This window comes from Aquila chrysaetos, chromosome 3 (genome assembly GCF_900496995.4).
Source record: "Aquila chrysaetos chrysaetos chromosome 3, bAquChr1.4, whole genome shotgun sequence".
NCBI classification, from domain to species: domain Eukaryota; kingdom Metazoa; phylum Chordata; class Aves; order Accipitriformes; family Accipitridae; genus Aquila; species Aquila chrysaetos.
The window spans coordinates 2,959,030-2,982,173 of NC_044006.1; the positions used below are offsets into that span (position 1 = coordinate 2,959,030).

Consider the following 23,144-nt stretch of genomic DNA (forward strand, 5'->3'; position numbering starts at 1 on the left):
CAGGGATGTGCTGCTGCGGAGGATGAAAATAAAATCAACCTGGTTCCTGCTTTTGCACTCTTGCGCTCTTTTTCCCTTTCTCCCTTCCCCTTTGCCAGCTTTAGCATTTTTAATTAAATTACAAGCCTCAATAATGTTTTCCTAACTACAGTTCCCCGCTTCCTTGTGGAGTAGCGTGCGGAAAGGTATAATTTTGCAAACAGTTTCTTTAAGAGCTGGGCCTGAAGTACCATCAGCAATGTGTGTGAATAGAAAAAGAAACACCTCCACAAAAGAAGGGATTGTTAATGGAGGACAATCCAAAGGGGGCCCACTAAGGCCTGTCCTTTACAATAACGATGGAGGGCGATGATTTGAATGCAGGGGGCCCTACTTTCAAATCTGGACAAAAACAAAATGGTAATAAGGGTTGAATCCCTCACTGGTCAAAGCAGTGGGCAGCAACTGGTCTCTTTAACTCCCCCCACCCCCTCCTTCCCCCAAATCAGACCCCAAACAAGAGGAACTCTCCTCCTCTTTAACTTTATTTCCTTGATTAGCTCTAAAAAAATAATCGCCCGGATGGACTTAGGGGAAGTTTTTTAGGGCCGTTTGAAAGGAGAGGGCTTCTCTTCTGCAGGTGGTGAGGGGACGTGCCTCGCTGCGGGCAGGTAAGCACCAAGGGGCTTCTCTTTCTTACCACACTCGGAGGCTTCCGAGGGCTGCCCGGGATTTCCGAGGCAGGAGCCGGGATGTGGCTCGGTGGGGCCCTTCCCATCCGCGCAGGCTGCACGTAGGGATGCTCCGCAGAGATGCTTTTGCCTCCCTGGGCTGCCCTGCCTCCAGATGTTGCATCATTTCGCGGGGTCAGTTCATTTTATAACACTGCTTGTAGCTTCCTCATCTCGGAGCCAATTAAACCCTCGCATTCGAGGAGGGGGATGTGGGGGGAATTAATAATTACAGCACTATGTTTAAATACCGCTCGCCACTTATTTAATGGGATTTCCGCAAAATATTGGTAAACGGCTCTGGAAAACGGGGCGCAGGGTCTGCCTGCACCGAGGGCCGCGGGAGGGGGGGTCTGGCCATGAAGGGGCCCTGAACGCTGGGCAGAGGGTGCGAGGGCTGTCCCCTCGCTGGGGACATCTCTGGCTGGTGCCGTCCCCCCACCAAGGGCCCCCCACAATTTCCTCCCCCCCACCCCATCCCTCCAGCTTTGCTTTCCCCTGTAAACCTCCCCACTCAGCCCAGCCGTGGATATTTATCCTGGCTGGGGGAGGGGGGGGGGTACAGAAGGTGGGTGCTCAGACCGACCCCCCCCCAGGCCCTGCACCCCTGCCCTGCTCCCCACCACCTAGTCGGGGCAGCCCCGCGGCCGAGGGCAGATCTGTCTCGGGGTAGGGGGGTAAAACGGGAGCAAATGCCCCCCCCCGGCACCGGTGGGCACAGCCACAGCCCATCTCCCACGCGTGCAACGCTGCCCACTTGTCAGCTATACAGCCCCGTTTGCGTGGCTATACCGAATGCACTGGGTTATATATACCTATATCTATATATCTAATGCATATATAATTGGCGTGGCACATATATTTATACGGCCAGGCTGCATGTGTGTTTACGCACCGTGTGTGCTTGTAACGCCCTGCGTGCTCCAAATCTTTCCAGCTGTGTTTGTACAACTTGCATGGCTTATTTAGTGCGTGTAATATATATCTAGTTTATGGAGACATTTCGCAGAATATATAGGAATAAATTCCTATAGCTCCCGTGGGTACCGAGCCGGTACGTCTGCGGTGCTGTCCGTCTGTCCGTACACGTCTGTACCTCGGCAGCCCCGTCAGAGGCGTCCGCAGCCGCGTTTCCCCGTTACACGCCTAATTTTAGCATTGTACCCCCTTGGCTTCCCCCGTGGAAGTTGAGCAGTGGCTTTATCATGGTCATTCCTCCAGTTACCAGCGATGAATGAGCTGGGGAAAGCCAGGGCTAAGCCCGGCTCTGGGTGATGTATCGCTGCGGCCCTGGAGCTCCACGGGCGCGGGCAGGGGCACCCCTGCACCCCATCCCCTCCAAACCCGCGCCCCTTCCAGGAGGTAACTTCTGCAAACCTTCTGTGTTTGGGAGAACAGAGCGGTATTAGGCAGTGACACCAGGTAGGCTATGGGAAACTCTTTTTCCCTGAAAAAAAAACCCCACAGAATTTCTTAGGGGTTGTTTTTGCTTTTAGGGTATACATTTTTCCCGAGCTGTCCCTAGGAATGCTCTCCTGGCCGTGGGGGCTTTGGAGAGGTTGTTTTACTCTAAGGAAAGGGGGAAAAAAGTATTGTCACCGTGGGTTTTCCACCCTCACTTACAATCAGCTCATCTCTCTAACGAAGGTCCCAGTAAAGGGGAAAGGCATCTTCCTGCTCCTGATGCTCCACTCATTGAAGGGACAAACACGCATTTGTGTTTTTCTGGGCATCACTGTCGTCCACTTTCCCTCTTCGTTTATTTACCAGAAGTGCTTTGAGGAAGAAAAAAGATCCCCCCCCCCCTCAAGTTTCACCTCACCTTAAATATTTGCCCTAAAAATATTAGTCTCTAATGGAGGCAGGAGCCTGTTTGATAAAAGAGAGCTTTCCAAACAAATTCAGCAGCATGTAAACAGCCCGGCAGCATCCGCGCCGGGTACCAGGAGCCGCTTCGAGCCGCTGCGGCAGCCCCCGAGCCGCAGCATCCTGCGCTGTGGCTTTAACAGGGAAAAATCAAGTGTAAATACCTGCAAATACCACTCTGGCAGACATCTCTGCCTTTGATTCCTCTGTGACAAGCATGACAATCCGCTGAAATGAAGGCACCTCTGAGTTCATTATGAGAGGGGAAAAACTACTGTATCTTTGCTGCTGCAGCATCAGATCCGTATTTTCTCTAGCAGAGTTTTGGGGGGCGGCGGGGGGGGGAATACATACGTTTAGTGTGCATTGAACTGACGCGTCGGTGCTATCTCAAACCATCAGTCCCGTCTGTTTGGGATTCTGGGTAGAGGTTTCAGTCTCGGGGGTTGATTGTGCTAAGTTGGATGCAGTAGTTTCTAGAGGGAAGAGCGTGTTTGTAAACACAACCTCTGCTGCTGAAAGGCTGGTTGGGGTAATGCCGGGTGATGATATACGGTTATGGAGTTTTGTCAGTCCTGCTTTCCCCGTGAAATGCGCTGATAATCTCCCTTTAATGCTGAGATTTAAGGCGGGGGAATAATGCAAAATAATTCTTTGCGTGGGGAGAATTCGTATAATGAAAAACGCGGACTCAAATATTCCTCGCTCAGACAAAACAAGAACATATTTAACAATGCCTAGTTAAAAATAAAGAGGAAATCTATTAATGTAATAACTAAATTGCTATTATAGGCATCAAAGCACCCTGATGCTTTGAGGTAACTTTATTTCCATCAGTCTTTTTAAAGAGCACAACATTAAAAAAAAAAAATCCCTTACCATCCCGCCTCACTGAAACCCTGCCATTTTACTCATTAATTTTGTAATTAATCAGTTAAGAAGTTCTGACTTATTGGATTAAAGGGAGGGGGAAACGCAATTCCGCCCAGCCTAATTTTAAGACGCGCTGCCCGCGTCGAGGTGAGGGGACGGCGGCCGCAAGACCCCCGGGGCCGGGGGGGGGCGACCCTCCGGGGGGGAACCCGCCGGCTACGACCCCCAGCTGCCCGGCTACGAGCCCCCCAGCCCCAGCCGCCACCCCTGCCTGTCCCTGCCCTGCCTGTCCTTCCCTGCCTTTGCTCTGCCTACTTCTGCCCTGCCTATTCTTGCCCTGCCTGCCCCCTCCCTGCCCTGTTCTCCTTGTCCCTGCCCTGTCCTTGCTCTGCCTGTCCCTATCCCGCCTGTTTGTGTCCTTATCCTGCCTGTCCCTGCCTCGCTTGCTCCTGTCCTGGCTGTCCCAAACTATACCTGCCCTGCCTGTCCCTGCCCTCGTCCCCTCCCCAGCCTGCAAAGCTCCGCTCCAGCTAGCCGCCTCCGCCCTGGTCCCCGGGTGGATTTGGGATGGATAAACTGCAGAGCCCACCCGGCCGTCGAGCATTTGGGGGAAGGAGGAGGTTTGCAAGGGGACCCGGCCTCTCCCCATCACCCATAAAAAGGCACTTGGGCATTTGCAACCCAAGAGGCTTTTTCCTCTGAGCGAGCACCGAGTGGCAACTAGCTGGCGCGTCCCCTGGGTGTCACAGCCAGTGGCCCAGTGACCCTCTCTGAGCTCTCTCCTCCGAAGACGCTCCCACGTTCGTCCTTCCTCCGAGACACGCGCGTTCGCGGGAAACGCTGCAGCATCCACTGTGGCCATTCCCCGGTGGCTGCTGGCACAGCCCCGCGCGGACCGAACGCTGTGCGGAAGGCAGGAAGCAAGGGAAACAGCCAGAGATTTTTTTTTTTTTTTTTTTTTTTCTTACAATATACGCTTTGCAATTAGACATGTCCAATGGATTATTTCTCTACCTCTGCCTTTGATCTTTCGAAAACTAGACAGCTTTATAAATACCATTCCTCTGTTTTCAGCCATTTTGCATTTCTTGTACAATTAATGTACAGCAGCGAACCGTTTCTTTTCTTCTTCCAATTCTTCCCAGAACAAACAGGCATTCCTGTCCACACTGTCCCGGTGAGATTTATTTCTTCTTTCTCCTTCTGTCATCACCGACAAAGTAGAATAAAAAAATATGTATTTTGCTGGACAATTTTGATGAAATTATGGACGAGGCGTAAACGCAATGCCCCAAACCTACTACACAAAATTTGTTTCTATTATTAATTTGTTAAACCCAGCAAAACTTACACACAGAAATGGATGCCTTATGCTAATTATTTAGCAAAGATTTTTTTCAGCAGTGCAGCAAATCTCTGGAGTTTCTGCATTTGTTTCGCACTTAAAAGAACTTGGTGCAAATGTAATCAGCACATTAAAGTGCATCTTTCATTAGAGGACAGGGAGCAGGGAGGAAGTCTGTCCCACCCTGCCATCTACCAGGTGACCTTGGAGCAGTTCATTCATGTGGAGTTCTATGTTGTTGTTGTTATTATTATTATTATTATTATTATTCCCTCTTTTCCCGCTCCATTGCCAAAATTCCCAGCCTCTCCCAAGGCACTCAGGGAAACACCACAGGGTTAAAGCACTTTCCCTGGATTTGCTGATAGAGATGTGGCCCGTTGCCTCCAGAGCTGGCGGTGGCAGGGGGTGGTGGGGGATCCACAGCAGACTCTCCGGCACCGAGGGGATCTCTGCTTCTCATTTTTTGGAGGTGGTAAAAAACAAAGGCAAAAGAATTTTTCTAGGAGAGGAGATGGGTTGGGATGGGTTTAGGAGATCTTGAGTGGTTTCTGTCCGAGTCACTCTTTTGTTACATAAAAATAAAGCACAGAAGATGATGTCCTTCCTCTTGCTCTGCACACAGACACGAGAGGAAGGGGCAGCTGGGGAGGTGGCCGGGGCAGGGAGCCTGTGTAGGACCTGCCCGCAGAGATATCGGGTCCAGGCTCGGCACAGTGCCAGCAGGGAAAGGTTAGTTGAATGTCACCCTCTCTGGCACTGAAACCTTTCTTTATCACTTCCAGTTCTGCCTCTTACCCTGCTGGGCTTCTCCCACCCTGTCCCCCTACCCATCTATACCCTGCCGGTCCCCCTAAAGCATCTCTCCATTTTCCCTCAAAAAAAGATGAGCAGAGACCTTGTCCTGCTTCTTTCTCTTCTTGCTCTCTCTTTCCCTTGCGTTGGTGTCTGCTCCTCCTTTACTTCTCTCTGGCAGTCCTTGCCCTCTCTCCCTCTGCAAACCCTTCCTGTGAGCAAGCTGTTCTCTGTGGGCATGGAGGTGAAAATCCAGCTAGAGATGATAAAATCCACTGGCTTGGCTATTTCTACCCCTAAAGATCATCCCTCAGTGAGACACAAGAGAGAGACAGACATCGTAAAGGCATTTTCTCATTCAGCCTAAGCCATGAATTTTAAGTCCTCAGGACAGAGACCGTTTCATATGGTGTGGGTTTGTGTAGATTCAGCACAAGGCAGGGACAATACTGTTATTTCCCCAATATTTCCACCTCCCTGACTCCTACGGTGCCACTGTTTCATCTTTACTAGAGACACATATATTTTTATATCCCTCTTTTTCTTCCTGTGCATCTGTCTGACATGCTCTTTGGGGTTTATAGTTTTAGACATATTGTTTATTATTCATAGTATTAATAACAGGTATCATCCTGCTATAGCAATTAAATAATTACGGAACTCATTCTGGTTTGGTCAGCCAGCATGCCCCATATGGCAGAAATATACCTTATAATGCGAAGAACTAAACATATACATAGCTGGGCACTAAGTGTTAGGTTTAGCTTTCCATAAACTTAAATATGTGCATTTCTTACCCAGTTGGATCCTCCATAGACCCATAAAGCAAGCGATACAGTGATCTGCTCTTAAGATGCTCTAAGAGCTTGGAGAAATTTGTTAAGAGTGCTACTTCTGTAGGCTCTTGTTACCATGAATCAGTGATGAGATTCATTGTTTGCCTTTACATCCACTTCTCTGGGCTTTCCCAATCCCGGGGTAGCCTGTCATTGGAAACAGGGCACCCATTTGTGACACTGGTTTTTGTGAAATGCTGCTGAAAAAGGATCATTACCCTTCTTCTGTAACAGCTGATCCATTGCAAAATGGTCCTCGCTCTACCCTGATCCACCCCCTCACCTGCTCAAGAGTTACTCTGTCTGGGGCAGATGACTGGACCAACGCACGCCCCAGATGGTGCAGCACATGGATGTTAAAACTCGAGAAGTAGTAGAGCCCAGCCTGCCTGAGAAAGCATCTCCCCACTCATCCATCCTTCACTGACTTCCCACTTGGCAACAGCTGTGGTTTCATTATGGCACAAGAAGTTCCCAAGGCTCAGAGAGGCTGGCGTCAGTAGAGACCCTTTGCTGCATTGAATCACAGCCATTTGCAATTGCCAAGTGGATTTTTCTCCCCCTCAAATAAAGAAGAGAGGCTGAAGATTGTGAGAAGAAAACCAAAGATGTCAAAGGTCTGAAGGGTGTTTTCCATGCCTGAAGGTCTGTGTTAGGTTTAGCTGGGATAGCCAGAGCTCTGCATCCCTGCGTGTTCCCACCGCCCTTCTGATGAAGGGAGATGAGTTGAATTTTCAGCCTCTTCGGTTTGCTCCTTTCCCATGACACGACAGTTCCAGTCCAGCAGAAAGTTCATTATTTTATGGCCTGATTTCATTCTTGGACTTTCTCTTCCCATCAGATTCTGTTGTTCTCTGTGTGTGTGTGATAATTGGCTTGTATATTAGCAGAGCCAAATCCTGAGCGGTGCAGAGTTGACCATGGCCATCGCTCAGGAACTCTCAGAATGAGGGGCTCAATGCAGTCACCACTGAAAATAATATTAATCACTTCCTTTCACCTTGCTGTCACTTAGCTCAGATCATAGTTACAGCAAACCCAAGGACAAGATTAAAAAACTCACATAAGTAGATGTAGATACTTAGTGAAGTCTGCAGAGCTAAACCAGCTTCCGCAAGTCGAGGACTGAAGGTGCACATGGACCACACCGAGATCTCTGGGTTGTTTGGCCCCAAAACTGGAAGCTTCTAAACAAGACACAAATGGAAAAGTGATGGTTATACATGCTTTTATCCAATACCTTTTTCTCTCTTGATGATGTAAACCTCTAAAAGGTTAAGAAATAAGTGATTGATTTGAGTCAGAGTAAATAGTAAAGGAAAAGAGAATTTAATTCACATAAAGGTGAATTATTATTTTTTTTTCCCTTTACTCTCTCTCTCCCCTCTGTGTCTGAAGGACAAACTTCGTCCAGACACCAAAGTTTGGTAAAACTGGACTATAACCCTATGGAAGTCAACCATGAAATTATAAAAATACAAGTAGAGCTAGCGACTTTTTGCCAACTCCTCCTTTGTTTAAAAAAAGGGGAGAGCATAATTTTATTGTGTACGATTTCAACAAACCTAATTTCTACACTTGAATACGCAAACCCCAATTTCAGTGAGGTGTCTGTGCCCAGAAAAGATCAAGCCTTGAAGATTTTTTGAAATTCCTCAGTAGGAATTTGTATGACCTGGTCAAATAGTTTTAAAAGCCAGCGTTAGGGAAATGAAAACGAACTGTTGATGACCTAGAACATATATAGAGAGAGAATCAGATGATATAGCTACAAGGTCATAAATGCTTGGAATATTAAAATAAATAGCAGAGCTCTTGAGTTAATGAAAAGCCAGTTAGGCCAATAAACATCTAAAAGAACACATATGAACAAACATCCATCTTTTTAGTTCATCGAATGAGTGCTGTTTACAGCTTTAACAGATTTTAGGGCCAGTTCCTGTTGGAGTGGGCAGTAAACAAGTGAATCAGATGGTCGCGGTACTGCCTGAATTTCTCAGCCATGTATAACAGAGTCCAACAACAGGCATCCCTGGCTAATTTTGAGCATCCATGAAAATGCAGAGATGACGTACGCTCGTGTGGATGCGGTATGTGCGTGGCTATATTCGTACACCTGACACCCTAAGCACAGCCTAAGCTAATGGGTTGCATACAAAGGAGATATGAATATATGACAAAAGAGAGTCCAGCACCAACCCTGAAGGCAGAGCTTGAAATCTTTTCTGCGTTGTTAATATCCAGCGCTGGCCTAGGGGCTGGAGCCTTTCTGCACGGCATAAGTCTGAGCCCGTGTATTCAAATGATAGCAGGTCAGTCAAGAATGTCTCTTGTCACTTCTTTTATTTTGCTCCAACCTCCCTCTGCACATGTTTTTGACCCAACAAAGAGCTCGTACCCAGATTCAGTGTTCATCTCTGCGGTATGATGTCCATCTTGGCCACTTTGCGCTCCATCTAAGGGTGGTCTGTGAGTTACCGAGAGCGTTGAATTCCACCCCGAGTATATGCGGGGAAGGCAGGAAGGCTGCAGTTTGCATTTTAAATCCTGAAAACATATTTTAAGGGCTCTGCTTCTGTCTGTTCTCCAGTTCCTGAGAAAAACTCAGCTAAGGAAAGATTTTGGTAGAAACCCAAAACTGACATTCGCCTGCCTTTTCCAGGTAATGCATATGCATGCATGCAAAACTCAGGCATTGGTTGTTTCTGCCTCAGGATTAAAAGCTATGGCATGAACAGAAATAGAAGCCCATCTTTACAAAATTGCTTTTAAAAATTCCATATGCCAGTTGCATACCCTGCAAAGATGTAGAGCTTGAGTAGTGGTAAGGAGATGGGGCTGCCAGCCAGGAACATGAGCAATAAGCTCAGCTTCCCAGCAGGTCTGTTCTTTGTCTTTGGGTCATTTCTCCTTCCCCAGTCTGTTTTTCCATCTCTAGAAGGGAGGAGGTTAATGCTAAGTATTTATTTGTGTCTCAGAATAGTCCTCAACAGGAACACTTTTTTTGTGACTGGGAGACTGACCCCACATTTGCCCAAATATCTTGAATTTCTATGAATGAACCTTTATGTTTGGCATGTACAAGAAATACAGGGATGGCTCTCAAAGCTGCTACTTAAAACCCAGGTGGGTTTTAAAGGGGTGAATGGCCCATCGGACTACCAGGACTTATGTCAGAAGAAGATGTGTAGGATAGCTCTTGAAATACAGAAAAAACCTGAGATTATTTTGGAAGAGAAGTAAAAGTGCCCTAAACCCCGCTGCAGTTTAGCAAAAAAGCAGGCCTGACTTTGGTTGTTGTTAAGGAAAACAGCAAACCAAGTCCTGGTTGTTCTCCATCCTACTCTGAATGACTTCTGGGTAGAATAAATCTTTCCTGCTTTTAAAATAAATGAGAGAGTTTCACAACGCCAAGGCCATTTAAATTTAGAGTGAAATAACGCCAGGAAATGATTCGGGCTCCAATTTGTATTCCCAGTGTTTTCCTCCAGCTGAGGAACACAAAGTTACACTCTCGCCCGTGGCTTGATGGGTGAGCGTCCAGCCCCGCCGCCCCGCCAAGCTGATTTGAATGTAAAAGCAGAAACCGAAGGAGCCGTCCAGAGCAGAGGATGCAACCTTGCTTTCCCGAGAAGCTGCAAACGGAGCGTCCTCATCAAGGTCATACCCTGCAAGAGACTTTTCCCTTCCCCTGGACGCCGAAGGGGATGGGAGAGCAGGGCTGGGCGGCTGCTCCCATCTGCCTCCCCTAACTCTTTGTTCGTCACAAAAGATGAACCTTCCTGGGAACGCTGCGAGCAGCACCACAGTACAGGAAATATTCAGCAGCTAAAAGGTTTATGATTTTTGTCAAGTGCAATTGAAGAAAAAAAAAAAAAAAAACAAACAACTACCAAACCACATGAACTAAACAAGCCATAGGAACCTTGTAGATAAAATACTGAAACCATTTGGAGAGGGGGATAGGTTGAATTTACAGTCAGGAGACTGGAAATAGTGGAATGGTTTTCTTTTGCCCCTCCTTGAGTGGTGTTGCAATATTTTGGGGTATGCGTTTTTCCTCTTTCCAGGCATCTATCACAGAAAGGATTTCTTTGGGTTGTTTTGGGAGGGCTGGGGATTGCCATTTTCTTTCCCTTCAAAGCTCCTATTGGAAATGTCAGGACCCTTCCCGTTGATTTTCCTAGCCCTTCATTAGTCCATTTGATTTAGTTTTGTTTGAAGGAAAAATGAAGTGTTTCCTGCTTATTTCTAGCAAAAATCTCCAGTCTGCTTTTGTAGCTGTTACAGCTTTATTTTTGAAAACTCAGCTTTTAATCCGAGAAAACATTTTGAAGTGGCATGTTTTTAGCATGGAAATTTGCATTAGCTTTAAACGTGTTTGTGTGATTCTTAATAGCGGAAGTTTTATATTTCCCAAAACTTTTATGATGTTTAAAGTCAATCAAAGGAAACGGTCTTAGGGAGGGGTAATTGCAAATGCCCTCTGTAGAAACAATTTGAAATAGGTTTAGTCTTTTTCGAAAGATTTCAGCTTTCCGAGATCTGGGTTGGAGTCTCCTTCTCCTGTGATTAATTGGGGCATCGCTGTTGTCTCAATGGAAATATGAACTAGTGCCTTTTTGTTAAAGTCTTTTGAAGTCAGTTTGGAGGATGAATGCCCAGACCCAAATCACTAACATGAAGCTGTGCAGTCCTGGAAAAAAAATTAGAAATGATGTTAGCAGCCAGCTCAGAGAGCGAATGATGCTCTTTGAACAAAGATAGGCGAGTGGTACGAAAATGTGACCGCACATAAATTGAACGTGAGGCTACGATATTTTTTTCTATATTTATGTTTTCAGACTTGGAGCTCAAAAATGTTTTGAAGTTTTTGTGTCAATTGTGAGCAGGCTCAGCGAATCCCCAGGTTCCAGCAGGATATGGTCTTATCCTTTGGGTAGATAAAGTGGCAAATAGAAACGAGTGGCTAAGGAAGTTTTACATCATTAAGACATGAAAGGAAGATGCACATAAAACAGGTTTTTTACTTTCTTCCCTCTCTCCTTCCTTGCATTGGGATGATTTCTATTTTATTTATGGATGTCGAAGAAAATAGCTTCCTTTTTCTCCTCTAACAAAAAAACCCCACAAAACCCAAGCAGAAATTAGAGCTGATTTGAGCTAAGAAATCAACATTTGAAAACTGAGCTGAACTTGCCCATTCCCCCTCCCGTCATTATTCTGCATAAGCTGGATCCATTTTTCCCCACTGCAATCAGCTGTGAAGGAGAACTTCCATTGATTTCAACAGGAACAAGCTAGAACATGTTAGATTTAAATATTTGAATCCTCAGCTGTGCTACCCAGGCATGTCAATCTGTCTTAATACTTTATTTCAGGTTATTATATTAACAAAATTCAATGATATGCTATAACAAAATTGCATTACATGCTATCTCTGTGTTTTGAGCTAACACACTCCATACGCACTGGCATTCCTCCTCTGTGTGTCAGTGATCGTATGTGAGCTGTTTCTTTAAATCCACTTTGAATGTGCTACATTTTTAATTCTTCAAGAAAAAAAATCCTGGATCAACAACCAAACAAACACACACACACAGTTCTTAGATTGTGAAAACAGATTCTCTCAGATTTGTATCTCCAATATTACAGAGAGAAAGAGCAAATGCTCTGGGGTTGGATATAGGCTGTCAGACATTACAGCGAACAGCACTAAGGGATACTTCAGCCAAAAGAGACTCCAAATTAGTGACCTATATTAGGAATCAACTGGTCATGCACCACAAACATGATTCTGTAATTAAAACCCTCCCTGGTACAGGCACAATTGATGCACAGTGTGTGCATCGACGCAAAAAAAGCAAAACAACTTCACTGGGAGAGTTAACTTTTTAAATCTCATTCTGATGAAACGTTGAAAATACAAGCTGGAATATATAGGGGAGCATCAGTTCTTTATAGCCCTGAGACAGACGACTCAGAAGCACGCGTGGCTGCAAGGAAGGAAAAGCAAGGAAGGGAACAAATACAAACCATATCCAAATGTGGAGCTTAATCTCTCTATTATTTAGAGACAGAGAGTCCGTTGCTGCATACCAACCTCTCCCGCTTTCAGACATGTACCCCAGCTTAGAAACCCTCTCTTTCAAAACTTGGGCTAATTCTGCAGAGCGTGGTTTTGGCTTTCGGTGCAGACTGCCCTGGGCTTTGCTTGGGGTGAATTCCAGCACCGCTGGGGCTGCTCTGACATCAGGCGCCTTTGCTGAGTCAGGTTGTGCTGCACGCCTGCCACGCAGCACACTGCATCTGCTGGGAAAGAAGGCAAAAAAAAAAAAAAAAAAAAAGTGCATTTTTAACTATTTCATGCATGAGGTCATACTGCAGCGACCGGCCGCGCTGCAACGGAGCCAGCGTTGTCTGCACCGGGGCTGCTCACTGGGGACGGTCACTCCAGGAGCTGGCTCTGTGGAGTCTTTCTTCTCCAACAGACGATTTAACCCTTTCAGCTTTCTGACAGCTGAATAAATAGGCAAATGAAGCAGGGCTTAATCTAGTGTCCACCCCCTCCAAAGGCCCTGTATTAAAGAACTTAAGGAACTAATTGCTTCTGTAGTGCTATTGCTGCCCTGTGACTGCTGAAAGACTCTTGGAGGTTTGCCTTCGGTCTGTGCTCTAAGTGCCAGCCTTATTTTGTTAGAATTTACTGTATTTCCATATTAAAACAGCCAGGCCGGGGGGGAAAAAATGGAAGAAGAAAAGGAAAAGAAAAAGAGAGACTCATTAAAACTGCATCATGTCACCCGGCTGAACTTCCCATCCCTCCACTTCCCCCTTCAATCACCAGCAAGGATAACAATTAGATGTGATAGCTATTCCTAATAGGCGACAGTTAGCGCTTGCTGCTCCAGCTCTGGCTAAAGCAGAAGAACCTTAGCTCATCCCCTGCGACTTTATAACTGATGAGGCTCGGATTGCCAAATAAACCTCTCCCAAGCGGGATAGGAACCGTAGGGTTTTACCCCCTCCATCTTTCTCGCTCTGGTTTCTTTTCCCGCTCAGCACAGCAGCGTCAGCGAGCGGCACGGCCCGTCCCGGGCTGGGGCTGCAGCTTCGAGTCCTGCCCCGCGGAGCCGAGGGACCCCCGGCCAGGGCGGCAGCAACGCTCAGCGTCACTCAGCCAGAAAATTTGGTATTAGGAGTGGGAGAAAAGGTCACCTTGGAGGATCAGAGATAGAGAGTTAAAAGAAAGGGGCTGGGAGTGGGAGAGAGGGAGGGGGTATGGGGGGAGGTTGAGGAGGAAAGGGGGGAAGGGGACGTAGGATTTCTAAGCAGGCCTGACCCGGGAGGATAAAATATCCTGTTTTCATTGGTTCAAATGAACCATTAGGGAGAGAGTAATTTGTTGACCTTTTTGCTGCCTTATCATGAGATGAACAGCCTTAACATGGGCTTCACGTTTGCCTTAACCCCACCGTAAATCATAGAAGAATCGATTTTTTTTTTTTTTTTTCCTTTTTCAAAATATATAAATAAATAACAAGAACCAGGAAACCAGCTTGTATTCTGAGATGATTTAGCAAAGCAAGGTCAGGTAGATATGTGCATTGGTTAGACTCCGCGGATGACGTCCCCCACCTTCCTTATTTGTTTTTGTTCTCTTTTGGCTAAGCAAGTGGGAACCAGGGCTGTGCAAAGGCTCTGCTTCCTTTGGGAATTAAAACTGGAGGACGGTGATTTTCCTCTTATTTCCATCAGCCTAGCTTGGCAGTAGTTCCAGTGAAGTCAGTTTACACTCTCCTAAAGCCAGTCTCTTTCCCCAGCTCCTGCAGATAGTCTGGCATGATTTTGGCCTAAGAAAGGCAGGACCGACATGAGTGTTTGGTTGAAATGACAGTTTTAGAGTTCGCTGTGGACCTTCCATGCAAGGTTGCCATCTGTGCAAGGAAATCAAGCTCGCAGAGTTTGGAATATGTCAGCTTGCTGGGGGTGTACCCAGGGGCTGCTCATCGCTGAGCCCAAACCGTACTCGGATCCTGCGAAGGACTGGCTTTTCTTGGTTTTCACTCTAAACCTTGATTTTCAAACTTTGGAGGCTTCACAAAAGTCTGGGCACTGAACACCACCAACAGATATACCCAATACGTTGCAGTAGACCCAAGCATTTTCAAAAAGCGTTGGAAGTTGTCTGCTTTGGCATAGGAAGAGATCACCAAAAAGCTTTCCCTGCATGCAGGTTGGTTTTTTATTATCAATCCTAGGGTTTCTTGCGTTTGCTGTGAAGTAGCTGTTAGGGATGAGATGGGATCCTGCCAGACGATTCCTGCACTTTGAGGAAATTCAGACTCAGCTGCAACTCCTCAGCTGCGGCTCCTGTCCAGCTGAGCCCATTCAATGGTTCCAATCTGTCTATAGCGTTTTGTTCAACTTCACTCACGGTATTTTGTTGTCTCTGGCACACTAGGGAAACCATACCACTTTCACACTGAAAAAATTGACCAACTCCAAATAGAAAATTACTTGAAATTGTAGGATAGCCATGATTTTTTACTTTGCGACACAGGTACGTTTTGTGCTTCCATTGAGTCCCTTATTATAGGAAATTTAGATATGGAGCAGAAGCATCTGGCCTTCAAAGAACTCTGAAATTGCCATGGGATGTTATGATAATGCTGCTTTTATGTGACTGATCTTTTCCATTTGTCCTTTGCTCTCTAGGTAACAGCTTGGAAAATGTCACCTTTTCGTAGGTAAAGAGAATGCTATTCTGTGTAGGGTTTGTGATACGAACTTTTATTATAATCATTCTACATGAGATGCAGATCTTTAAGCAGCCAGCAAATTCTTGTCAAATGAACCCAAATCAGGAAGGTCAAATGTTCTCATGGAGAATGCGAGATAAGGACGACTTCTGTGCCTGTTCTTGAATATAGCATCTTCTTTGATTGTTCAGAAAGATATTTAAAATTACTTCTAGCAGCCGGCTGGGTAACAATATACCCGTGTGTGCCAGGCTAAAAATAACCATTGGAACTGCATTTGTACTACGCTGTGAAGTATGTGATCGCCTGGAGAGATTTCAAAACTTACTTTCTTTTTCGCTTTCTGTCTTACATTAATTACACTTTTCCTACATATCTTTAACATAGTGGATGTCAGGTTTTCCTCCTCAATTGCACGTTCACCTTGGGTTTTGGAAGGCGTTGCTGGATTTTTAGTGGTAGTGTAGCTATTATGAAGGTGGATTTTATTACATTAAAAGTTTAAAGAAGTTACTGTTAAAATAAATTATAATCCAAAGAACAAACACATAGAAAAAGGGTTTTATAAAACCATATAGCAATGGCATAGATCCTGTAGTTTAACCAAAAATCAACGAAAAATCAATGACAGGGCTTGATTTTAAAACTGTTCCTATGCAGTGCTTGCAAAGTAAACATTACAACACGCTGTTAAATGAAAGCAAAAAAATGTATTAATTAATCCAGCTTCTAAACCAAAGTGGAAAGTGAACGAAACGTGTGTTTAAAGTGAAAAAAAGAAAACGCAGAGGAAATTAAGGGGAAAAAAGTCCTTTCTAACAAGCTTACTTTTCTGATTTTTTTTTTAAGCTGATAGCATCTTTGTATTGAGCTTCGCAGTAAGAGAGTGTGAGCGTGTGTGTGTGAGGGAAGGAGCACTCCTCCGGGGCTGGAGGGCTCCCTGATGCCTCTGACCACGGCTACAATGAAGTTTGATCTTCATCCCCATACACACCCAGGTGCAAGCTCAGCTCACGTCTTCACTCTTCGCACCGGTACAGCACTGCCGGTGCAGAGCATTCTCGGGGATGGAAATCTGGGCCTTTCCAGTACCTTAATGGGGCCTTTCATCCTTCTTCATGCAGTCCCAGTATACCAGGACTCCTGCTGAGGGACAGGGACATCCAGAGCTCAAGATACTGCCGTGGTAAAAACCACCCGTGGTTCCAAGAGCATGTAGGTTGTACGATCAAGGCTCTGGCCAAGTTTCTGCTAGCCGTGCAGATGTAATCAGAGGGACTCTGGAGCTGTGCAAATTTGGGGTAGGATGGGGATGAGAATCTGGATCTCCTAAGTCCCAGGGTAGTTTGTACCCATGGCATGATCCCATCTCATTTGGTTGCTCTTTATGAAGCACAGCTACCCCACAAGAAAGCAGGCTGGAAGTTTTCGCAAAGGTGCAACTGAAGCTCAGTGGAAGCTGGGGCAGTTGGTGCCTTTGGAAGATCTCCATCCAACATCCCCCCACCTCATCTTGTGTGTGTGTGTGCCTGCTGTCTACTCTTAACCTGCTGTGGATGCACAAATTTGCTTACTATTGTGGGGACAGTCTTCTTTTGCTTTCATTTCCTCCATGTTTCTCGAAAAAAAGTCTCAGTACATGCCCATATAGAGAATTTTCTTTCCAAAGGTTGTGAAATTCACTGTTGAGAATTTTTTATTAAGCACCTTGAAATCTATGTAGTAAATATAGACCGTTAACAGCAAAAGAGAGCAAGACACGTTGCTTATATGGCCACCAGAGATCTGGGAGCGCCCAAGGGAAGGAGAGGAGGTGTTGGTGTTCCCCGTTGCTGTTGAGGAAACTGAGGCATAAACTGTGGTGTCACAGGGCGAAATCCTAAATCAGGATGAGGACAGGACTGGGACCTCGTGGAGGAGCCTGAGGACGTGTGAGGTGCTGCGGGCTCTGCCACAGCCCCACGATCCACGCTCGGCCACGGCCGAGGCATCGCCAGCGCCCGGCATCCACTGCCGTATCCGCACAGCATCCGCACTCCTTCCCTATGGGGCTGCCTGGATCACGCGATCGCCTTCGTTTCTCCACCTTAACAGATAACTGAAGCACAGCAGGTGGCTGCTCACACCTTGCCTCCTAAAATGTAGCTAAAAAATGAATTCCAGATTTCATGAAACCCAGAGGGGGCAGGAAAGAGGCTGGATCCATCAACCCCCTTCCCAGTCCCTGTATTTATCTGCCTGCGGAAAATGCTCGGAGGTGGCTGGCAGAAGCTATATTTCGATAACAAGAATGAAACGAACATGTGTACACAGTTGTTTTCCCTGACTGGGGTCTGTGTAGTTCTTCCGGAAGGTTAATAAATGGTATGCAAATCCTCTTAAATGGCCGTGTTTACACCAGAGCTTAGTGGCTCCAGCCATGTCCTCTACTTTTAACTCCCTAAGTTTTAGTGCAAAAAGAATTTGCTTCCCCACGCTCTTTAGAGCTCTCCCAGGTTTTGTTTCATGCTTTTGTTCGGCTATCTGTTCTTGGGATCATAAAGGACATCACCGGAGGAAAAAAAAAAAGCTATATTTGCCTCACTGAAAAAAAAGAGAAAAGAAAAGAAAAAAAAAAAAGATGTTTTGCTTAAAGACAGGAGGCTACTGTAGTGTAAAATGAATGATTAATAAGGATAAGAAAAACCTAGTTCAACAGGGCAAATGCTCAATAACAGCTCGTTTAATCATTGGCAGATTAGCTGCAAATGTAAAGTGTCTGTTGCAGCACTGTATTAACTCATGCTGTAAAGTGTTGGCTATTTCTTTAATGACGGCATAACCTTTCATTGTGCATTTATTTTAAAATTTGGTCCTTAAATGTTGGAGTGTTTGAATTTTTTTTTTTTTTTTTTTTTTTGGCTTCTCCTGCCCTCAATGAATTTTACAACACGGGAATATGCTGTGAGTTGTGTCACCTTTGCAAATATTGCCAGGCTGGAGTTGTGTCTTTGGGGGAGAATCAGATTTCATAAGGTACAGCCTCAGCTTTGGCAACCACTGACTTCTCTCTCTTGATTTCATTTTCTGGCAGCGCTGATGCTGTCCTTGCGTAATTGTCCTTATGAGAACCAAGTACACCATAACAAGTGCATTTATTTGTTACCATGAGGAGAGTTGTCTAGCTTTGAGAAAGACACTGATGTAAGATCTTCTCTTGAGCAATATAATCATCGCAAACAGAGGATCTGATTCATGAAGGTGCTTTTTAAAATTTAATTATTTCTCTTGCTAATTGTCCAAAGGATCATTTGTTGTATGCAGGTTGTATTTATTACTTGCATTCATGATGAACGTAGGAGTCTCTTACTAATGGGCAGTGGGCACTTGGAGGAAAGGTCTAAGCAGCTTTCCAAGATGGTGATGTGTGTTTGCAGCTTTCCAAACTGGGGGAGACAGTCAACGGCATCACCCAGGGCTTCGGGTTTGCAAGGCCAAACAAAGCAGGCTCTCCCACTCTCTTTTAGAAGAGAAGGGGCTGTTTCCCCACATCATCTAAGCAGCCCTTCTCTGCACCTACTTCAGCTTCAGTTTACCTTGCTTAAGCGTGGACTACCACATCTGGGTTAGTGTGGGACACGAATAAAAGTATTGGTGTAAAAAAAGAAGGGTTCGGCCAAATAAAGGTGCAGAATTGGTGGCTGAATTAGTACTAAAATTGATACAGAGAGCTGGGCTGGGCTGGGAAAGACTCTGTTTGTTATTCGCAGCGGCCTCTGTGAGCAAGCCCTGGTGCACAGAAACACCGTGGCTGCTATTTGTCACGTCTTTTGTGGGACTGGCTGCTTCAGCCTCATGGCATCACTCCCCACGTGCAGGTAAGTTCTGTGATAACAGGATAAGCAAGAAGCAATTTCCCTGATAATACATAAACATTTTGTTTCTGCTCACAATTCATGCCGTAAAGAAAAACACTGAAAAAGGCTGGGTGAGCAGCAGTGCAACTGTTGTAAATAGTAGTTCACAGTAATGTTAATAATGATTCTATTTTGCATTAGTATTTTTGTTCATTGTCATCATCCTCCAGAGTTTTCAAATAGCAGGGATTGCTTATCAATAAAGTGTACTTCTTAACCAAGCTTACTGTTCTTTCCCTCCTCAAATGTGTTTGATCAGCTCTCCTGGCAATCACGCTTTCTGTCACATTGTAATTCTGCAGATCGCCTGTCACATTGCTGAAGAGATAGAAACAAAGTAGTGTGTATAGGAATTTGATCATTTTAGCTGGTTTTAAGCTCATTTCAATTAACTTGGTAAACTACTGGAGATAAGCTGCCCCTGCTTGGAGTCACCTTCACTGATAGTCAGTAATGGATGTGAGATATATGAAGTTCACCATAGATTCAAATTTATCCCCAATAACTATACAGCGATGAGAGGCTGATAATGCACACTCTGTCATTATCTTTAGCACTTTATATATATATTTGGCTTCCATGGCAGAAATGTTCTCATGGCTGTTGTAAGTGAGGCATCACCTGTGTAACAGATTTTCTGACGCTTCTACTTGCTTCTCAAACTCAGAATAAGAGGTGTGAGCGCGATGGGCTCCGAAGGTGGTGGGAAGACTGAGGAAGACACAGGAGAATCGCAGTAGCTATCAGAAGGTCTTATGCAGATGGGAAGCATTTGCATTCCCTGCTTAGGTGGGACTGTATCACAAAATCTGGGGTTTAGGTGCATGATAGCATTATTCCCCAAAAGGACAGGTCTTTCCAAAGCACGTAATGGCCTTAAGAGCACGAGTGCATGGTCAGGAAGCCAATTTCTGGCAGCCACCTGGGTCTGAAGAGACATCAGCGTAAGCAGCTCCATAGAAGTCAAACCCAACGTGAGCAAGGGTGTCCAGCGCTTCATAGATATGCTGTTTCCTAAAGCTTGATTGCAAGTCCCAAATAAAAGGCCGAACTGCCCTACAGCCTACCACAGCCGAATATCTGCTTTTTTAAACCATTCTGCAAGGAAGCTCTGCTACAGTGAGTGTTAGCTAGTTAGAGGCCCCCAAGCATTGGCAATTTTAGAGATGATCTCTACTTTAGAGATCAAAGCTCATGACAGGATGCAATTATGTTTAGAAGAGACAGGTAATCAGGGACTAAAACTTTGCATAGGAAAGATAGGCTTGGCATAGGAAATATGGAGTAATGCTAGGATTTCTTCTTTGACTGTTGGTCACAAGTGGAGGAATAACATTATTACGATATTAACTGAGTATCCAGAGAGGGAACGTTCATTGTACGTTGTTCAGCTGTACTGAGCACACTGAGCTCTTGTTACATTTCCCATCCTATTCAGTACTTTTTAAAAAAGCCAAAACATATAACCAAACTGCCAGAATTTGTTTAATTAGCAATTCTTTTTTTCTGGCACAACCCTTTTCTTTTTAATTTGAAAGAGAGCATATAAATCTAGGTACATACTCTTTGTTCCCCTTGGATGTTTGTTTCAGTATAAGGTGGCATAGATATTTGGCTTTTGCTGGCTTTCAAAGCAGCAGCGATAGCAGGGCTGTTATGAGCAGGGAGCAAGGAGTGTTGCTGGGCACTAGGAAAAGCAGCTTTGCTTTCCCCCCAGCTGGCTTGCTCTCTCTCTATGGGGAACATAGCCCAGCTGTACAGAAGCTATGAAAAAAGCCTATGGATGATGCCACTGAGTTTTTGATGTACATTTTCTGATCTCTTCCGCTAAGCACGTAGACTGCGTCCTCTTTTATGTGTGTGTTTTCTGTGTTTCTCTGACACCAGACCTATGCTATTAACTGTTGGGTTCTCTCTGGTGAGGAACGGGGAGAGTGATCAATAACCAATATGTATTTCATAAACACTTAGCCAAGGTCAGTAAAACAAACACAGGAACAGATACACAGTCCACTCTTACTAAAGTCCATAGGTCTCTAGGGAATATTCATTGCTATTGGGGTGCAGGTGTTATTTCTGCTTCTCTGTTTTAATTCAGTTGGTCCCTGAAGAATCCTTATGGGCTTTGGAGACCTTCTGGCCACACCTTTTATCAGCTAACACTATCCATCTGCGGGACGGTGCTGGCCTTTCCTGTGACCTATCTTCCGTGTGACCTTGATTTTGCCCCACCACTAATCTGTAGAGTCAGTTCTGGCCCTTCAACTATTTAACCCTTCAATACGGTAGATCTGATTTTTCTTGCACCACAGTGGAAGTAGAAAGCCAGCTGCACAAGCACCTCCTGCTGCTACAGAGATGTCCATAACCAAGAGAGGCAGGTGGACACATTTAACTAATGAGTTTTGCTGGAGCATTTGGGCCAGTCAGGGCAAACCACCACCGAAGGTCATTTGAAACACTTGGGTGTGATGCTGGTGCCTTACCCAGGTGGGACCACTCACGTTAAGTGGTGCAGCCAAGTTCAAAAGCTCAGTAAGAAGAGCTGTTACTTTTTCCTTCTGATCCTTGAGCTACCAGGTCTTTGTGCTGAAGGTAAGCCAGAAGGTAATAGCTCCAGCTTTAATTCTTTTTATCTTAAATTGTTCTTTAGAGAAATTGTTTGTTGGACTAGTTATCTGGGTATTGGAGTAGCCAAAATATGGGTTGAATATTGGATTAGTTTGGTTATTTAAGAAAACTGCTATCCTAAATAAGAAAAACTCGTATCTTAAATAAGAGAGAACATATCTGTATGTTGGTGATTAGGCCCTGGTACTGCTCTGCTCAGATTAAAAGCCCCGTTTCTCTCCCTGTCAAACACTGTAAGGAAAGAACTTCATCTCGGTAAACCATGCAGTTTAAGTATTTGAACACTAAGTGGAAGTTTCTGGTGATCAAAGTAATTTCCTTGAATAATGTATTCATACATAAACCTGAAAGAAATGTCATAATTGCAATAAGGTGTCTCTGGGGAGTTTGGTTATCATGATATAATCACATCCCTGGAGAGCGAGAGGCATGAGGCATAGCCTTGTGCTTAATAACACCCCAAGGGTGTGATTATCTCATAGCAATCGCACCCTCATTGTGCCATGTCGCCTAAAGAACTGCAACGGGGATGGAAAGCCACAAAATTTCAGCGGAGGCAACAAAAACATGGAAACCTTGGGTGTTTGGACACCAATTTCTGCATTTTTCTAGATAAAAAGAAAAAAGCTAGGAGCAGCATGATAAACAGCAGAGAGTGAAGCTGTTTCCTTGCAGAGCAAGAAAGAATGGGACGCAGTATCTGTCCTCAGCCATCTGCTATGCCTTGTCCTGCCTTCCCTCTTTTATTTTTTTTTTTTTTTTTTTTTTTTAAATCCACCAAGTTGAATTAATGTGGTAGGGCTCGTTCTGACGCGGCACAGATCTGACAGTGCGTTGGCAAAGTGGCACGCTGCCTGCGGTACCTGGGCACAGGAGGCAGATTGCTTCCTTCTATGGAGAAAAGCTTGCAGGGAAGGACGAGGGGTGGAGGATGGGGAGCAGAGCGGCTCTGTGCAAACCACCGTCTCCCCATCCTCCTCTCTTCTCCCAGACTCCTTCTGCTCCAGGGCAGTGGGAGAAGGGAGGGTACGAGGCTCGTGCCTCGGTAGGAAAGGCAGGTGGGATGCTGCATTAGATGGTAGCCGTGCTGTTTGCGTAGGAGGCTCCGAAACCCGGGGACCTCGCTCCTCGGTGCGGATCTGCTGGCGCGTCTGTAAGTTGGATATGGAGGAGAGATTTCCTTGCAACAGCTTAAAGTTGCGTTATCTTCTGTGCAGTCTCTCCGTTGGTTTCCATGGAGGGGTGATGTGAAGGAAGGGTGTTAATAGGGTGTATGTTCCTTGCCCTGGTGCTCCCTGTCTATAGATGCAAAGCATGTTACAAGACCCTCGGACGCTATTGCCGAGGTGGTTCTGAACAGTCTCGGCAATACCATGTGGATGGGACCAACCGGGTGCGATATTAAAAGAAAATCACTGAGGTTTGGTTGT

General features: G+C 45.5%; 1 protein-coding gene across 1 annotated transcript in view; it reads left to right on the top strand.

Annotated features, from left to right (window-relative positions):
• Positions 1-570: 570 nt before the first annotated feature.
• Positions 571-23,144, top strand: part of LOC115339061 — a 211,181-nt gene continuing 188,607 nt past the window's right edge. Inside the window, exon 1 of the mRNA XM_030008393.1 lies at positions 571-650. The gene's annotated coding sequence lies outside the window, so the exon portion shown is untranslated. The remainder of the gene's footprint in view (positions 651-23,144) is intronic.